At 43.8% G+C, this 19,707-nt stretch overlaps 1 pseudogene; it reads left to right on the plus strand.

Annotated features, from left to right (window-relative positions):
* The first annotated feature begins 6,431 nt into the window (after positions 1-6,431).
* Positions 6,432-16,158, plus strand: LOC115326746 (annotated as a pseudogene).
* The last annotated feature ends 3,549 nt before the right edge of the window (positions 16,159-19,707 follow it).

Genomic DNA, 19,707 nt, shown 5'->3' on the forward strand with positions numbered 1-19,707 from the left:
ACACTGGAGCAATTCACGACCCGATACACACACCCTGTTTTTGAATAAAAAGAGAACCATCACAGTCTACGGCAGTGGACTCTAAATGAAACTCCAGAATGCTGATAAAACTATCTACATCAATCCCAGTCATAGATCCCAGTGGCAGACTGCACCTTCACTAGATTATCATCATACCACCCCCTGACCCTTATTAACAGCTCCGACTTGTCCATAAAGTAACATAAGTCCTTGATGTCCACAGTTGCCACATCGCACCTTCTCCCATGATGTGGATTCAATATTTCAATCAATTGCTCAGAGTTTTTGAGTGACAATGGACTGTTGCTCCACTCCTGCCAGGCATTTCTAGATAAAAACCGACAATACCTTCTGCCAAGCTCAATTTTCGTTCACAACCATTTTAACAATTACGGCAGGATGAGATTGTTACAGATGGGCTCAAGGTGTAAGGAACGTACGTTCAATCCGGCTCCTGTGGAAAAAAAAAATGGTCGTAAAGAATGTTGTGTGTGTACCTTACTAACTTGGAATCTCTCATAACTTTATATCAGTGGCAAAGAGGTTCGGTGTAAATTTAGTTTTCAAAGCTCAGCACAAATTAGAAAGGATAACCTCCTTTTCGGGTGGTCCTCAGGGGTGCCAGGAAAAAACACGTGCACAACACGTGCCGGAACTAATGATGGCGTCCGCCTCAATTATCTCTCTAACAGTCTTATCTTTGTGCCTAGCAAGAACAGTGGAAGAAGCAAATAATGGTTTGCACCTGCAGTCATGCGTGGTTTAATCGACTTTGCAGAAAAAGAGATAGTGTATTTGCTGTCCGCGGCGGGGCCACGGATTGGTTGAGATGTGGTGCGGTGACGCAGTGTGTATCTACGCTGAGGCTCTTGGATTAAATCAGTTGAAAGTAAGCGCTCTGTGGTGTTCTTCCTCTGTCTATGTCTTAAAGCGCAATCATGTTTTCTCACGCACAATACCTACTTATAGACTTGAGCGTGTTGGTAATGTACATTGAATTAAAACGAAAGAAACACACAAGAGGACGAAACAGACGACACAGCTTTCGCTGTGTCGTCTGTTTCGTCCTCTTGTGTGTTTCTTTCGTTTTAATTCAATATACCTACTCGCTCAACAATCAGCAATGGTAGGAGAGTTCTGAGGGAGACCATGCGTATTTTGACCTCTGGTAATTGAGTAAGCACACCGTCCTTGGCATTGGACAGTGACATGGAGCGTTTTTTGTGTCTAAATTTTCTAAGAATTGTAAGGGCTGTGCTGGAGCTGGAGTTGCCTGTTATCGCATGTGGCTGGTCAGCCCTCAAGTGAGGTCATCAGGGTGGCTGGTTGGTGTGAATCATTTAGATATGTCTGAATCATGAATCATATGGGTTCTGTCTGGGTGTCCGGCTCTCGGTGACCTAGTGAGGAGGAGGTGTTTCTTTTTTGGTGGTGAGGGTTTTGAGGTATGTGTAACAACGTTCGTTGTTCAAATAAACAACAAACAGTGTTTGAGACTTGTTGTTTTGTCTGTTTTTTTATCGTTCCGTGTTTCCGTTTTTTATGGAACTTCTACATTTATTGATATAATTACAGGAGTAAAAATGAAAGGCAAAAAATTCATTAATTTTTATGCATAATATAGTAAAAAAAAAAAAAAAAACCAATACCCCCCCCCCCCCCCAAAAAAAAAAAAAAAGATGGCGAGGCCGGCGGCGCGCCGAATTTATTGTGCGGCGGCGGCGGCGGCGTGCTGGCTCTGGGGATTCCGGCGGCGGCGCAGGGCGGCGAGAGCAAAACAGGCGGCGGCGGCGGCGCGGCGCGGCGGCGCACAGGTCTAGTTCGGAGAGGGTTGTTTATTCTCTCCCTCTGACGTGTGGCAGGCGCTACGTTGGCCAGAAGGGCCGCTGTCTCAACGACAGGTTGAGAGAGCACGCTCAGTGTCTCCACAACCGTGTCTGGTCACCTGGATGGATGGATGGATGGATGGATGAATACGGCTGAGCCCTTTGGATCGGGCGGTAGCTTACGCCACCTAGCCATTTTGTTTTACCATTTAAGCTTAGAATATTTAAATGTGAAATCTATATTCACTCCGCAGTGCAAAGAAAGTGAGGCTATGAAACCCCCTTGCCATCAGTGGATAAGAAAATACCTAGTTTTCTCTCGATTTCTGCCACCATTCACTTAATCTTTGCTTGGTAATCTCTACAGTCTTGAAATCCACTCTCCCCTTCGCTGTCTCTAAAACCCAATGACTTTATTAAATCTATGTTGTCTTCGGTAGGCATAGGGTGAAGCCCTTTACAGTAGAGTATCAAGTGCTCAGCCGTCTCGTCCTCCTCTCCACAAGCAGTGCACACTGTATCAATTTCCTGGTACTTCACTCTGTATGTTCTGGTTCGCAGAACACCCGTTCTTGCCTCAAACAGCAATGAGCTTCCCCTAGAATTGTCATAAATGCTTTCTTTGGCAATAACTCTTTTGTTTAATCTATAGCTTTCCAGAGCCGTCTTTGTCTGCATTCCCTCTAGCCACCAATCTCTTTCTGTGGCCTTAACTTTCTTCTTAACTGAGACTTGCTCTTCGGTATCTTCGCTATAGCCCAAAAACTTTCCTCTTAATTTCCTAGTGCGCTGTCTCCACTTTGTGTCTACACTCCTCATGTATAAATAGCTAAAACCTTTCGTGCCCATTGCTCCCCGTCCATTTGCCTCAACCTATCCTCAAATTCTACCTTGCTCACCGCTTCCCTGCTCTCAAATGATGCCCATCCCTTGTCTCCTTGTACTCCCTGGTTTGGCGTTTTGCAATGTGCCCCCAAAGCCAGTCTACCTACTCCGCGCTGTTTTATTTCTAGTCTCGCATGCACTTCGGATTTCATGCATAGAACTGCGTTTCCAAAAGTCAAGCCAGGCACCATGACCCCTTTCCAAATCTCTTTCACCACCTCATACCTGTTGTAATTCCAAAGTGCTCTATTTTTCATTACAGCTGCATTTCTGTTGCCCTTACCTATTATATACTTTTCATGGTCTCTGAGATATTCTGCACCATCACATATCCATACTCCTAGATACTTGTATTTACTAGCTCTCTCAACTGTAATATTCTGTATCTTCAGCCTCTCAACTTCATCCTCGTTAAAAATCATGACTGCCGATTTTTCGCTACTGAATTCTAAACCTAATTCCTCTCCTTCCCTACCACAGATGCTCATTAATTCCTGCAACTCTGTCCTGTTGTTAGTCATTAGTACAATATCATCCGCATACATCAATCCCGGTAAGGATTGCTGAATTTTTTGGCCTAGCTTACTGTAAGAAAAGTTCAACCCAAGCCCACTCTTCTCTAGTCTATCCTCCAATCCTCTCAGATACAACATAAACAGCAAAGGCGATAACGGGCACCCCTGCCTAAGGCCTCGTCTTATCTCTATTTTCCCTGTCGCCTTTCCTTCCCATGTTATAATCACCTCGTTATCTTTGTAAATGTTCCTTAATAGTGCTGTTAGTCCTGCATCTAGGTTTAAGTTCTCCATTAAGTCCCACAGGTTTCTTTGGTTCACATTGTCATAGGCACCCTTGATATCCAGAAATGCCAGCCAGAGCTGTCTGTTTTCTTTTTGCGCTATTTCTATACACTGTGTTAGAGAAAATAAATTGTCCTCCAACCTTCTTTGTTTTCGAAACCCGTTCTGTAATTCGCCCAGTATGCCCTCGCAATCTACCCATTCCTCCAGTCTGTTCTTTATAATCTGCATTACCAACCTGTAAATAACCGGTGTCACGGTTATAGGACGATAATTCCTAATATCAGACTTATCTCCCTTTCCCTTATATATCATACTCATCCTACTAAGCCTCCATTCATCTGGAATATTTCCTTTTGTTATCATGGTACTCACTACCTCCCTTAGTTTTGCCTTAGATTTAGGACCCAAATTCTTCACCAGCTTGATAGGGATACCATCTGTGCCTGTCGACGTGCCACTAGGGACTCTTCGTTCCGCCTTTTCCCATTCTCTTTGTCCAAAATCCGCGATGTCACAAACTGGACTACTACTTCCTTCGGTTCTCCTATCTTCCACATGTAACCGTTCCCGAAATTTCTCCTCCATCACTGCTCCTATATATTGTATCGCATCATCTCCCTCTAATTGATCTCCCTGATGCGAGAGTATGAACCTCTGTCTACCTTGCGTCGTTTCACCGAGCGAGTTCAAGTGCTCCCAAAACTTCTTGGCAGCATTTCTATCTTTCTTACTTACATTACTCATCCATTCCTCACCCTTTCTCTGAATTTTCGCATTGATCAAACTGGATGCCTCTCGGCGACATGTTATAAAATTGTCCCATTTTCTTTTTACTTCCGTTTCGGACTCCCCACTACGCTTGGAATACCTGTGTTCTCTAGAGGCTTCCTGACGTTTTTGTATCGCTTGCTTCACTTCTTTGTCCCACCAGCTTTTTGGTCTATGTCCTTGCTTCCCCTTTCGTTTACTCTTAACTTTGTCTAGTTCTAGAGCAAAAAGCCTAGTTAGGCTCTCATAGGTCCAATCTGTATGCCGGTGCCCTGAAACTGCTGCCTCTATTCTTTCAACAACTATTTCCAACTCATTGTCGCTGCAGAAAGTTTGCTTTGAATTATGTTGTCTAGTTTCAGGATTTACTTCTCTGGCAAAATTCAGCTTAATACGTTTGTGATCACTACCAAGACTTTTGAAACCTTCTTCATCTATTTTCATTACTTGTAACTTACCATATATTTTGTGTGACATGAGTACGTAATCTATAGTTGAATGCAGATTGCCAGTTTCCCAAGTTATGTGCCCGTCACACTTCTGACTGGTATTACATAAAACTAAGTCATGTTTTTCCACCAGTTCTAGTAATATGCTTCCAGTTGAGTCCGTATACCCATCCAGACCCTCAATATGGGCATTCATGTCTCCCATAATAATTATTTCGGAGCCTTCCCCTAGTTCACTAATGTCTCTTGATATGCAATCAATCATTTTTCTGTTTTCCTCTTTAGCACCTGTCCCTGTCCATAAGTAAACCACTCCAAGGACTGTTGATTCCCCAGCGACTTTTCCTTTCAGCCACAAATGTTCGGCGCACTCCTTTCTGGGCATTCATTGCCGCGACTGTGGTTGCCTTCCCGACTTCCAACGGTGTGAGGTTGTTAAGCGTCATAGGGACCAGCTTACTCGGGAAATTCTAGAGGCTGTTGAGATAGCGAGGTTGGGTGCAGCATGTGTAAGCAGTCCTTCTGTGGCCCTATCAGGCAAAGAGATGAATTTTCTGGTTCCGTGACTTGCAAGATTTGTAGCACATACTCTGTACGGCTGTGTCATGGCGCTTTTCATTATTATTTTTTCAATGTTTTTATCATTGTTTTATTTTTATTGGTGAGACATCACATGGGCTGAATTTTTTATGTTCTTTTGTTCGTGACACCGCAAATAAATATTGCGAGTTTGCGTTCAATAAACTCAGTTGTAAGTCAGCACTACGTCCGTGTCACTTCTTTGTCTGGTCCTCGTCTTTCCGCGCTGTTTTTAATTTCCGAAGCAAAGAGGAAAACGAAAAAGCCGCGCTATGAAAGCCAAAACCCCGCGTCGCTTCCTATCACTAACACCTGCGACAGCTGCTAAACACACACTACTTCACTTCAAGAAGTCTCCCTCAAGCACCTGGGTCAGCACGAAACGACGAAACACTGATCACTTCGGCGAAACGATTAGTCGAGGTAGGCGAGACAGGCGACGCAGTGAGTTCGGCGGCCATGAAAGAATGGCGAAGCTTTTGTTTGTATGAATCCAAACGGAAGTGGCCGTCTTGTAAACCTTTTGTAAAGAATAATAACTCTCATCACATGGGTTATTCTTTAAACGTAAAAATATGCCGCTCAAAAGGAAATTGCAACATATAACAAAGGTTTAACAACCAAGATCTAAGCTGTCAATCAAACTCTTAGCCAATGAAAACCTTTTGGGATTGACGTCACATAATCACAACTTCGTGGCGCGCGATTTAAAACGGACGAAATAGCCGCAAACTAAAATGAGTCTCACGCAATAAATATTGCTGTAAAAAATGTTTTTTCTCGCGGAAAAATTGTTTTTTGACATGCTTGTCCCAGTTAGGCTATTTAAAAAAAAAACTTTTTTTTTTCTTTGCAGTTACCCTTTAAAAGGACTGAAGGCCAACGCAATTGACGAGCCCCCTAGCGGCGTTGTTGCAAGTGCTCTGCAGGCAGGGGAATAAGCATTGATTGAAACACGGGTCACTCCAGCAACAACAAGCACATCAAACAGATGGGTGCAGGACTTCAAAATCACTTTGGCTGAGTTGCCACGTGATTTTCTTAAAGACTGTGAAGAGAAAAGAAGGCCCAGCTAACAGAGTAGGCGCAAGCTAGTGAAGATGCTGGGGACGTCAACGGCAAAGCATGACCAATCGCCGGGGATGGCAGCTGTAAAACATGTTGCACAGCTGGTAACCCCCTTAAAGTACCCTCAGTCGTTCGCAGACCTGACATCAGCTGGGGTTGTTATTGGTGATGGCGCCGCATCATTTTCCCGGCAGTTGGCCAGCTACCTGGAGAACAAGAGGCGGCCTAACCCGAATGCCAAGCGAACAACCAATGATTTGTTGAAGGAGGGAGATAGCCTTCAAACAAAAAGGTTCAAGGGTCCAATGGACTCGTATGGCTGTGTTGCATGGCAGCCTGACTGCGATCCAGAAACGCGGGAGAGTCTGGTTCAGGAAAGGAGCCTGCTGTTGGAGAGCAGCCCATCTTCTAAGACTGACCTTCCGAATCTCATGGCAGGGACGTATCCTCTGCAACGAAAGGATAGCAACGAACGGAAGTTGATTGTGCAGAACTTGCGAGAACTATGGCCGAGTCCGCTTGAGGAGACACATTTTTTCAATCACCTCGACACCCTTGCGGGATTTTCTTTTCGGCAGATCCTCGTACAGGAATTGACACAGAAAGGGTCAAAGGTCGTAGACCACAGGCTAAAATTGTCGAAGAATGCGACGTGTGCTTTGCTTCAGAGGGTGACATCTGCTGTCGACGAGGAAGGACAGCCTGTGCTGAGACACTACTTCGCCCTGGAACTGTTGTGCGCCTTCTTCGGCAAGGACTACACTCAAGTGGCTTCCTTTCATCTGGTATGTTATTAATCTGCATCAAGCATGTATCGTGGTTCATAATTTTATAAACTGCATGCTCAGCAACTTGTGCCAAAATGAAGCTAAATGCATATTAAACTACAGCCGACTCAATCGCGATCGACCGGAGTTACATGGCTGCACAAACTGATGAAGCCGGAGTTAAAGACTGATTTACACTTCATGCTTTCCTTCTCGTATATCCTCCACACTTTTCTACAACACGGCTCCCCTCACAGTTTAGGAGAGGAACTCGCTAAGCAAATTATCTTCTTTGCAGAATGAGGTTGGGTGTTGGTCTTGAAACAGTGTTACCAAAAGGTGGCGTCCGCTGCACTATCGGCGTTCGCAGTACACTAACTGTTTCAGAATGCAAGGGGACACATCTAGAAAGAATCGAAACAGCAAATATTCAGACATGTTTTAAGGCGTTGGAGCTGCCACTAAAACGATCCCTGCAGGTTGCTGAACGGGTGGCGAGACCAGCTGCCAAAGCACTCAGTGTTGATTGCAGTGATGTGATTGGCCTAAACCATTTTGGAGCACCTTTCGGAGCAGCCAGAACAGTGTTTCGGAGCAGCAAAAGTGGCTTTTGGAGCAGATATTCTTAGAAAAATTAAATAATTGTTTTAAGCGCTGGACAAACGAAGGGCACTTTGCACGCCGCAATAAACAAATTATGGTCAAGCTAGACCACCTGGGAGTCTTTCAACATGTAACTGAAATGCCTATGACAGGACATATTTTGCAATGATTCAGTTAAATTGTACCCGCTATAAATAAATAAGAACCAAACTGCACATATTATATTTTTTTTACAATGGTCAGCTTAGTAGTAAATATCACAGCTTTAGGATGACTAGTTATATAATATAGTAAATGGAAGCAGCCTCCGACTGACGAAACACGTAACTACTGTAGTGCAATGCGATATTGTACACAAGACAAAGGTGCATTACGACTAGCAGGTGCTTTTCTTTTTGCTTTTCGAAACTTTCTGCAAGGCTGCTGCAAGCCTCGCTTTGTTTTTGGCCAGTAACAGGCGCACATGGTACAGAATTCATACTTGTCAGCTTTCCGCGAAGCGATAAAGCACGGAAACTCAGTCGCGTATGATCTTAGAAATACTTGCAAGTACCTCTTCTTGGATTTTGAAAGTGCCATCGATCGTTCCAACAGATCAGTGGCTCCAACTAAACTCGGGGAAACATGAAGAGTAGTTCGGCGTTCCGCACCTCACTCGACCACCTGACAAAGCCAACTGAAGCCTAGCGCACCCATGGTCGTATAAGCCGTGTTCCAAAATGTGCTCTAACTTCAGGAGTAGAGGTTTCGTACCTTGGCGATTGAAAATCTACCCTCGTTTTACGCTACTGCTCCGAGTTGTCACCATGGTAACCCGCCGGAGTAACTTAAACCTACTCTCGAGTAACTCGCAATCACACATGCGTGATAATTATAGCAATAAGGCATCATAAAAAAAAAAAAATTACGGCGGACATTTTTCGGGAGATCTGAGGTCGCGTCCGTACAATCGGGAGATGTGAGCAAAATTCGGGAGGCTCCCGGAAAATTCGGGAGAGTTGGCAGGTATGATTAAGGTATTCAGTTTAGTTTCACTTTTGAAAGGTGACCAAAATTGGTTCTTTGGCGCAGATTACCCATATTTTGGCACAATGTAGCAGGATGTAGCAGGGTTAGCCCCTTGGCGCAGTTTGGCGCAGCAATCACATCACTGTGTTCGCAATAGGCCTTATGCGAAATTGCTTTGTGGTCTGACAACACTGAGAGCGTCGCCATTTTAATGTTGGCAAGCGTTGTTCGTACTTGGTCTTAGTACACAGACTGTGTTTTGGACATGCTCGCGGCAACTTGACGCAAGGTAGGTGGCGCTGCGGGAATCTCTGGTGGTAATGGTTAGAGGAGGAAACTGCAGGCCTTGTGTTCTAGGCGGTATTGGGAATGCTACAGTTCAATCGTCAAAGTATATCTAACCAACCAGTCAATGATCACCTTTTTTTTCCTAAAAAGGTATGGTACAGGAGGAACACACGGTTAGCGAATAAGCTGATAACTTGCGTGGTGGTGCGCAAACTAACCAATCATAATGTATGTTTGTTTATGTGTCGCATCAATGACATGTGAGCATAATCATTGGGTGCTGCTTTCACAGCTTAATGTTTTGTCCTACGAGTTGCAGCTTGAAATTACCACTACACTAATGTGGGGACCTGTAGTTTTTGTTGTTATCACTCACGATCATATGTAGACAATGTTTTAACTAAGTAATTCCTTGGGCTTTTTTTGACTCTGCCCCATCCTGGGGCAAGTTTAATGTTTTTTTTAACCTAAATACCTTACCACTGGTAGACATGAGAAGTTTTCTTCATTGTTTCGGGTCTTTAGAGAGTTAATAATTCAAATATGCAGATGAATTATCTGTACTCATCAAATGAAATTAAAAAGAACTGAGATTCAAATAAATGAATGCAAAATTGGGTGGGTCGCACAATATTGCGTCGGGTGTACTAACCAATATTCATTTGCTTCTCTGCCTTATTTTATTTGATCAGTATGGTTCATTCAGCTAAATATTTGATTATCCATTACTGGAAAAGATATACAGGGTTGTCTCGTCTCAAACCAAGCTTTAAAAAAAACGCTCTCGGGAAATGAAACCAACTGTATGTTATAAGCAAGCATCTCGACAAAGAGACAGTATTTTTTTTATCCTAGCTTACAATTAATTAACGCTAGCTAACTTTTTAAGTTTTGAAGAGCGAGGCTATGCCTTGGAAATTTGTAGAGAGGCTTCAGGAACAGAGGTATTCACAACACAATACTCTTTGTCTGCTTCTTTCTTCCGCCAGCGCATTGTCACGTGCTATCTTTGTGTTTCCTGGATGTTTTTTGAAGGCTGGAAAAAAGAAGCATCCGAGGCGTGCCATGTTGAGGACAACCTAATCGGCTGTTTCTCAATTCCCTCTACAGTTTTCCAATTAACACTTTTCCCAGTTTTTCTATATTGAAGAAAGGTAATTACGTTTATTAATTAAGTAGCTCAATAAAAGTGATACTGTATTTTTGTCAAGATGCCTGCTAACAGAACACATTGGGTTTCATTTGTCTAGAGCACTCGGTTTTATTTTAAGGGGGGACACTACCCAAAAAAAAAAGATTCTGCAAAAAACATTGATTTTGAAAAATTACATATTTACATCCATCTACATCCAGAGAGTATAAGAAATTTTCACTAGTTTACACTGCATAGTTAATTTTTTTATAAATTATTTTCTGTCAACCAAAGCTAAAGGAAAGGTAGAGTATGGAGCACTTTGAACACATTTTTCTCCGTTCCACTTTTTTGTATAAATTCCATTTTAGTCAATCTATCGTTTGAGAATGGAAATACAGGCAAGGCTCGTTCTTCACTTTTCCTGACTGAAATTTAATAAGGAATGCGCCTATGGAGTTTGTTTGTCACTTTACGGATGTCTTTTATAAAAAAATGTTGACATTTTGTCGGAGACACAGAAGACCAAAAAGTTGACCAATTTCGCAGAAGAGAAAATTGATAGAAATCAATTACTTTTTACAAAAGCCTTTCCATAGGTGCACCTCCAAGGCATTCTGCTACATATCTAGCGAATAAAAATCTTTAATATTGTGATAGTTTTCTGACGATAGATTAACTAAACAGTGTAGGGGTGTTGCTGATAGAAGCTGCCCTAATTTCCTTCCCACTCAACCGACAGACCTAAAATTTTGTTATGCACCCTCTAGCGTGACCACCAGCCTACCCAGTAAATTTCATTAATTTTAAGCCAAGGGTTCAAAAGTTGACCCTCCCAGGGGGTGTCTCCCCTTAAAGCTTGCTTCCAGATAACTGGAACAGCCTGTATAGTCACTGTCGCCCTTGAACTGTATGCAGTAGCACACAGATCCGACTAGTAGTTGCGCTCGCAAATAATATGGAATTGGGTCCCACCAGGATATCACAAAGGACCCTATTTGTACTCACTCTTCACCCCATACACATACTGCATCTCACAGAAGTCATCGCAGTTCACATATTCGCAGACTTACAAATCTTAACCTAGAATAAATGATAGCCAAAGTTATGATTTATTGTAATTATTCTCATTTCTTTCCAGGTATTTCAGGCAGATAAACCCTTTGAAAGGGCGAGGCAAAGGGCAAACGAGCAGCATTGCACCAAAATTGCTGAACCTTCTACAAACTCTCTAACACTGGCGAGTTGCACCTTCAATTGGTTACGGTCACTGCTTTGCGGCATATCATACTGTGGTAGGTAATAGCTGCGAGTAAAATTAATCTATCCAGTATTTTAAGACCTTTCATTGATATTTATAAAACAATACTGTGGCAATGATTTCGGGGTCGTCAAGCATAGTTTTAACGTGCCTGCCAACTCTCCCGAATTGTCTCGGAACCTCCCGAATTTGGACCACATCTCCCAATTGTACGAACGCAACCTAAAATCTCCTGAAAAGTTACCACAGCAAGGCTTCAGGTTTTCTTCCTTTTCTTTTGTCGCCCCATCACCATAACCAGCACGCGTTTGTCAGTGCGAGTTACTCGAGAGTAAGTCCAGGTTAATCCGGCGGGTTATTAAGGGGGGACGCGGGTCTTAAAATATCAAAAAATCGCGAAAAATTCTTTTTTTTCAAAGTTTACGATTTTGAGGTCTACATAGTCCAGAGTATGTCCTCACAAAATATAAATGCTCAATTTGATCTCTAAATATGAAACTAATGACAATTTGTAAGCGTTGACAGACCTGACTTCAAGCCGTCGGAGCTCCGCAACGGCTCATCCGATCGGAGCCATCTTGGTCTTGTTCGAAAGCTGGTTTCCCGCGCTTATTTTTCCCGCGCTCCAAGGCAGTGTACCCCTCAAGGCCACGACGTCATCGATGCCGCACAAAAGGCCGTCACCAGCGCTAGGAAAGACGCTGATTGGGCAAAGCGCGCGCTTCTCCGAGGCGCAGCTCTCTCATTGGCCGAAACGCGCGCCTCCTCTCCTGCCTTCCTCGGCGCATCGTCCCGGTCGCTCCGCAAGCTCCCGCGTCGTCTGCTTTCGCTCACTCCGCCGTTCGAGACGCACGCTGCCTTCGCATTTCTCCACTTTCTATATCAATATTTTCAGTGTTTTTCTTGTGCTTCCTAGTGTTTTTTTATGTTCCCTGTCTTCTTCGCATCGTTCATGTAAATATTTTGATACCTCCACTTTGTTTAGCTTTCCCTTTTTGTATATATTTGCCCTCCTGCAACGTAGTTCTTTGTTTCGTTCTGCCTGCGCGCTTCGAGTTCGCTTCGAGTTCTGATGGCTGGGGACGCCCGTTTGAAGGCCAGCACGCAAAAACTAAACACAAAGAGGAGACGTGCCTGGAACAAGAAGACCTCGGCATCGAGAAAAACGACACCTTCGACTTCGCCGATGCCACAAGCCGCTTTACCGTTGGTGGACGCGACTGGACCGAGTTCGTGTTCGACAGCTTCGCCGATGCCTCAAGCCGCTTTTCCGCTCGTGGACGTGGCTGGACTAAGTTCGTCTAGGGATCGAATTGACACTGTGTTCTACACGAAGGAGGAGTGCATGGAGCGCGAACAATGTGCGAACGACAGAAACGCTTCGTTGGCAGATCAGTCGGCGACTTCACGGAAGTTTGAGCTCCTCGACGTCTGCATGGAGAATGACGACACCGACAGCGGCACGGAGTACGTCATCGTGGACATGACAGTGCTACAAGAACTCTTTGCGTCCACGGCATGCGGCAAGTGCGGAACGGCTACCGTAGGACTTTCGAAGTGCGAAGAGAGGCAATATGGCCTGGCAGTGAAGTTGGCCCTTACGTGTTCGAGCTGCGATTTCGCTGAGAGTCGATTCCACGAGTCGCCGGGGAAGCCAAGATTACGCCCTTCGAGATCAACTTGAGGGCGATGAAGGGAATACAGAGCATAGGAAGGGGGGCGACTGCACTTGCAGACTTCTGTGCAACCTTGAACCTCTTCCACCGAGGGCTTCATCATAAGACGTTCAGGGGACACATGGACACCATGGTGTAGGCTTGCCAGGCAGCAGCAACAGCCACAGAAGCAGCAAGTGTTGAGGTGGTGAAGGGCGTCTACGAGAGCTTCCTCAATCCTCCCGGAAACATAGATATAATTTTTGACGGCACATGGAAGACGCGCGGACACAACTCCAACATCACAGTGGGGTGCATCCTTGAGCTGTACACTGGCCTCGTGCTGGACCACGTTGTCCTCTCAAGGTACAGCCGTGGCTGCCAGGGTGCACCCGACCCAGATGACGACAGCTATGGGGACTGGGTGATCAACCACAAGTGCATGAAGAACATTGACTGCAACGCAGGACGTATGGAAACCGAGGCAGCTCTCATTCTGTTCAGGCGGTCCCTGGCGAAGAACGGACTGCGCTACACCACCATCCTTTCCGACGGCGACAGCCGCACCTTCCATGCCCTGACTCAAGACAGTGTCTATGGATACCTGGACATTGAGAAAAAAGACTGCCTGAACCATGTACACAAGCGGATGGGAGCAGCTCTTCGTACCCTGGTGGAGAAGAAGAAGGCACAGGGAGAGTCGCTCGGAGGAAAGGGAAAGCTGACCCAGGACAAGATAAAAAAAATAACAAACTGCTATGGGTACGCCTTGGGAAGCCACAAGCATGATGTGCCAGGGATGGAAAGGGCAATGCAAGCAACTTTATTGCACATGACGTCGACAGATGAAGCCCCGTACCACAGCCACTGTCCCGAGGGGGACATTTCCTGGTGCTCCTACAACGGGGACTGGCCAACCACGAGGAGCCACCACCACACAAGAACCCACTGCCAGGCTTTGTTCGCACTGCGCTGGAGCCAGTCTTTGAGAGGCTGGGTGACCGGGCACTCCTGAAGCGCTGCAGTGATGCCATGACGCAGAACGCCATAGAGTGCCTACACTCTGTGATCTGGGGCCAGAACTCTAAGAACACACATGACTCTCTGCTGTCAGTGGAGAGGGCTGTCGCTGAAGCCGTGTCACGCTTCAACCAGGGAATGGCCAAGACGAGCAAGGCTGTAGCAGCACAGCTTGGCTACAGCACAGGTAGCTGCCTGATTCGCAGGAGTCTTGAAAAGGACAGGTGGAGGCTTCGCAAGGCCAACAAGGCTCACTCTGAGAGTGAAAAGGTGAAGAAGAGGATGGCCAAGAGACACAAGCCTGCCAGGACCCAGGACTACAGCCCAGGACTGCTATGACCGTGTGCGCACATCGGATACTACTGAACTGATTTCGTGGTTTCATGTTTTTTTGTTTTTTTTTTTGCCAGGTGCCATTTTTCTACGGAGGTTTTGATTATGTTTCCATAAGCCGATTGCAATAAATTTGGTCTTGTTGTTTTCAGCAGCAACTGAACTGCACCCTAAAGCTTTTCTTTTTTCTCTAGACTTGATATATAAAAGTGCCAACATCGGAGAAACTTCAAGTGCTATTTTCTCAGCTTTGTCTTTTTTTCTAGAGTCGTTGCCTTACGGAAGTTTTCATAATGTTTGCATGGGCGGATTTCAGTAAGCTTGGTATCATTGTTTTCAGTAACAACTGAGGTGTATCCTAAAGCTTTTCTTTTTCGTCTAGAATCGATAGATCAAAAGTAATTAGCTGAAACGTGGATTATCTAGTGTCAAGTTTTTGCTTTGAAATTCCATGATTTATTTCTGGTAGACAAAATGGCTTTATAAACATTCAATTAGCTTTAGAATATATGGTGAACCCTTGGAAACCACTGCATATTGTTAAAATATAAATTTTTTGATGTGAAATTACCATAATGACCCGTAAAAAATTACCTTATTGGAATTTTATATTTTGCATATCTTTTGTTCTAAAAGAGATATCTGAAATTCAACTGCAGATTTGAAATCACCATCCAGTGATACATATGCATGCCAACTTTCAGCAAGGTATCTCGATAAATAAAAAAACATATTTAAGTACCCTAGTCCCGCCTTAAGTGACAACTCAGCTAGAGCTGCTCTTCACACACCAAGGTGCTGAGCATCTACTCTGCAGTAAGACTGAGCGTATTTTGGAATACAGCTTATATGGTTGTGGGTGTGCTATGCTACGCTAGGCACTGCCACTACGCATCAGGGACTTTTCTTTGGGTTTCAGCTTTTAGTTTGAACGATGGCACTTTGGAAAGCCAGAAAAAAACATTTGCAAGTGATCCTGAGGCACTAGACCACCGAGTTTGATTAAATTTTATTCATTTACTGCCATTTGGCTGCTGGGGACTGGGCAAAATCTAGATTAACAAGGCCCCTGCCTCCCGAATAGCTGGCAACGCGCAAGTTAAAATTCAATATGTAGTGCATAAAGATCACAGTGAAACAGAATTGATAAATAGAGGTTGGAAAGGTCTGTTACCTTCATCTTTCAGAGGCAATTATATAGTAATTGCAAACAAATTGCCTATTGTCATGTTTGTTTGGATTTGGAGGTGAAGGTAATTTTGTTTTTAACCTTAATTGTTTAGTTCTATTTTCTGCATAATTCCCTTTTTTCTTTATAATGCAATGAAGTGGAAAGGTGCAAGCGAGCTGGACAAGTATGACGAAAATATGGAGAAGGGGAACAAGAGGGACAAAGGACGAACACAAATGGAGAGGTCCCAGGTTCGATACCCGGACCAGGCAGACCTTTTCGGTTGTGCGCCAGTCACCTAGCTGTGTTTGGAGATATGTGTTCGTCCTTTGTCCCTCTTGTTCCCCTTCTCCAGGGATTATTTTCGTCGCCCTTTTTTCTACTGCTGTATTGTGCAATGTTGCACGAATTCAAAATGTATCATCCATGTATCTTATCTGGGTATACATTATGTTTCCTTTTTCAGGTCCATGGCAGCCGACATCTACGATGGCAACACAAGCCGCAAGTTCAGTGCATAGTTTTGCAATTGTGCATTTTATATGGCATTCATGAGTAATAAATATGTAAGCGCAGTTCCCAATTTTTGTAAATCTTTTATAAGATTCTTCGTAATCCAACCTTGACGGTGATAATGGAGAAGATACTACCGAACTGGTGGACATTCCATCATTCTGGAAACCTTATATCAAGGAACAAAATAGAGGAAAACAACTGACACAAGAGACGATCGAATTGTATTTCAGATTTGCAAGAAAATGCCCTAACTGACACCGGTTCGTACAGTGAAAATACGTCAGGCCGTCAAATTGATGACTCAATTGTATTTCAGGTTGACAATAAGCTCTGAAAATGACAAACACCGTCATTTGAAAATGATGGCCTGCCATCACATTGACAACTAAATTGTATTTCAGGTTGACAAGTAAGACGTCAAAATGATAAGAAACTGCCATTTGAAAATGACGGCCTGCCATCACTTTGTCAACAAAATTGTATTTCAGGTTGACAAGCAAGACGTAAATATGATAAGAAACCGTCATTTGAAAATGACGGCCTGCCATCACTTTGCCAACTAAATTGTATTTCAGGGTGACAAGTAAGACGTCAAAATGATAACAAACCGTTAATTGAAAATGACGGCCTGCCATCACTTTGCCAACTAAATTGTATTTCAGGGTGACAAGTAAGACGTCAAAATGATAAGAAACCGTCATTTGAAAGTGATGGCCTGCCATCACTTTGACAACAAAATTGTATTTCAGGTTGACAAGTAAGACGTCAAAATGATAAGAAACCGTCATTTGAAAGTGATGGCCTGCCATCACTTTGACAACAAAATTGTATTTCAGGTTGACAAGTAAGACGTCAAAATGATAAGAAACCGTCATTTGAAAGTGATGGCCTGCAGTCACTTTGACAGTAGGATGCTTGGAAATAGAGCTGCCGGGATATTTCCCGTCATTTTGACTGATGTTTTTTAGAGTGTAATCGATCAAAAGAGGTCGCTGACACAGTAGAGAAATGTGTCAGTTGCTTAAAGCAGAGGCAATCCCAGAGACAATCACTCACGCCAACTCCTTTCCCTGACCGAACGTGGCAAAGATTAGTCATGGACCTTTTTCATGCAAATGGGAAGTGCTACCTTGTTGAGATGGACTCCTACTTCAGCTACACTGAGATAGCATTACTCAAAAATCAAAGGCCAGAAACCGTCATCCTCAAGTCGAAGTCAATCGTCACAAGACGAACGATTCCAAAAACAGTTGTGACAAACAATGAACCACAGTTACGCTTTGAATTTCTGTGCTTTGCAAGAGACTCGGGTTTCGAAGCACGTCACCTCAAGCCCAAAGTATGTACAGAGCAAGGGCTGTGCGAAAGCCGCAAGATTGCAAAGACTAAACTCAAGAAGTTGTGGCGACGCACTATCCCCAACATTTCGGCGCAGCCCTCATCTCGTCGTCGTCTGTTTCGGCGAAGCACGGCCGCGCGCTACACTGCACAGCTCGAAGAAGAAGACTTGCTACCCAGGTACGCAATGCACCGGAACGTTGGTCAACCGCCGCTGCCAAGGCAATAAACTGAACATTCTTTTTTAATGTCGGGATTTGTTTGTCACCTGGACACAGTATCTCACATCTGGTGACCCGGACGTGATTCAAACACGCAACCTTCTGATGTGGAGTCAGAAGGTCATCTGATCCCTACAAAACACTGCTAGCGTACCGAGCGACACCTTTGGAGAACGGCTTCAGCCTTGCCAAACCGTTTTTCAGCCGGAGACTGTGTACATATGTACCAATATCAGCAGAGCTGTTGAGGCCTTCTGTACCAGATGCTGATAAAATCGAAGACTTTGAGCAGAAGGCTGGAAAACGCCAAGCGACCAACTATGACAGGCAACATGCCGTAACGAATCAACCATAGCCCAGAGGGCGTGGATCACTGATGTGAAGTACACAGGGCCACTGCTTAATGAGCAAGACATAAATCATAGCAACGTCAAGTTTCTTGTCATCGAACACTAACGAAGCAACATTGAGGAGAACCTCCTCCCTCTTGGCAGCCTGTCCCGTCTGCCCGAGTTCCCCGCCTGCCAGACCAGCCTGCATCACCACAGCAATCAAGGTCTAGACCAAACTCTCAATTTCGAAAACAACCACAGTGCCCTTATGGCTGTATTCACTACACTAACGACTTGATTCAACATGTTTTCGATGGTAATGGATACCCACTTACAAAAGATTACTGGGCGGAGTTTAAAAATAATTAAAGAGGTGCCCAAACTTTTGTTTCGTGTTCCTTTGTTGTTTTTTCAAGTTTGCACCAAGTAATTTTAACAACTATAAACACATAGTTGAACTTTATATCATTTGAGTAATCTTTTTAAGTAGAATATTTGGTAAAAATATACAAATTGCGATTTCTGTTCTATTATGATACAGGCCTGCAAAATTTGCAAAAAAAGCGTCCCATGAATCAAGTTTGAAATTTTTTTACAAAAAAAGTTTATTTATAAATAAAACCAGAATATTTCGACAAACTTGCGTAGACCCGTACTGTGTGCCTACAAATTCTTGAATGGTTGGTAGAAATATTCTATAAGGTACCTGTCATGAAAGTTGGCCCGAACAACTGTATGCGTAAAGGTGTCAGACCACCTCTTCATAATCTATCTTTTTTTTTTTTAATTGAAGCATTTTTTTACAAGACTAATTGTAGATTTGTTTACCCCAGAAGTTGGGCAACCACGTATAAAAAAAATCAAATAAATTAGAAATTTCAGCACCTCACTTTTTGTTCAATCCTATTTGAAATCACCCTTACCAACGTTTTTTTACATTGAAATAGCGTCGAAGGACACTTACATCCATTCATCAATTTGCTTTAACATTAATGTCGTCACTATTGCTTATCACCTACTGCTCGCAAAAATTGACCGTGCTAACAGGTCGGGCAAAATGTTAACATCGCATAAACAATATTTAGACTTCAGTTGAATCAGAGTCAGTTTAAATGCACACAAACTCATAATCATAAGATAACATTTAACTCTAAGCAGGATCCCTATCAACAATACCTTTAGAATATAATAGGCCATAAGTTGGAACTCAATGCCTACATCAGCAAAGTTCTTCCACGCCCTCACTAACATTTCTTGCTGATGTGTAGTCGAATTATATTTTGCCCCGATGGTCCTGAGGGTCCTTGACATAACTGCTACACTCACACTTTCATTTCCTAACGAAAAAGAGCATTCCCTGCAATCTTGTCAGACAGATCCTTGATGTAAGTCCCTGTAGACATGGTGGTACAGTTTTCTTTTGAGTACATGCATTTGGTTTGTTTGGGAGTGACCAGGAAGTTGATAATCTTGTGAATGAGAGGCCATCTTGGGTACAGGATTATGCCATCTGCCGTGAAGCACGTCTCGTCGTGTTTGAAGGCAGTCATGGGCTTTATCCCGAGCAAACTTGCTCATCACCCACGTGGACTACATGAGACTGACCGTTGGAGAGTCACCAGACTTTGAAAGTTTTTGCTATACACAGGCCTTGTCGTCCTTT

This window comes from Ixodes scapularis, unplaced genomic scaffold (genome assembly GCF_016920785.2).
Source record: "Ixodes scapularis isolate PalLabHiFi unplaced genomic scaffold, ASM1692078v2 PGA_scaffold8__174_contigs__length_109621045, whole genome shotgun sequence".
In the NCBI taxonomy this organism is placed as follows: Eukaryota; Metazoa; Arthropoda; class Arachnida; order Ixodida; family Ixodidae; genus Ixodes; species Ixodes scapularis.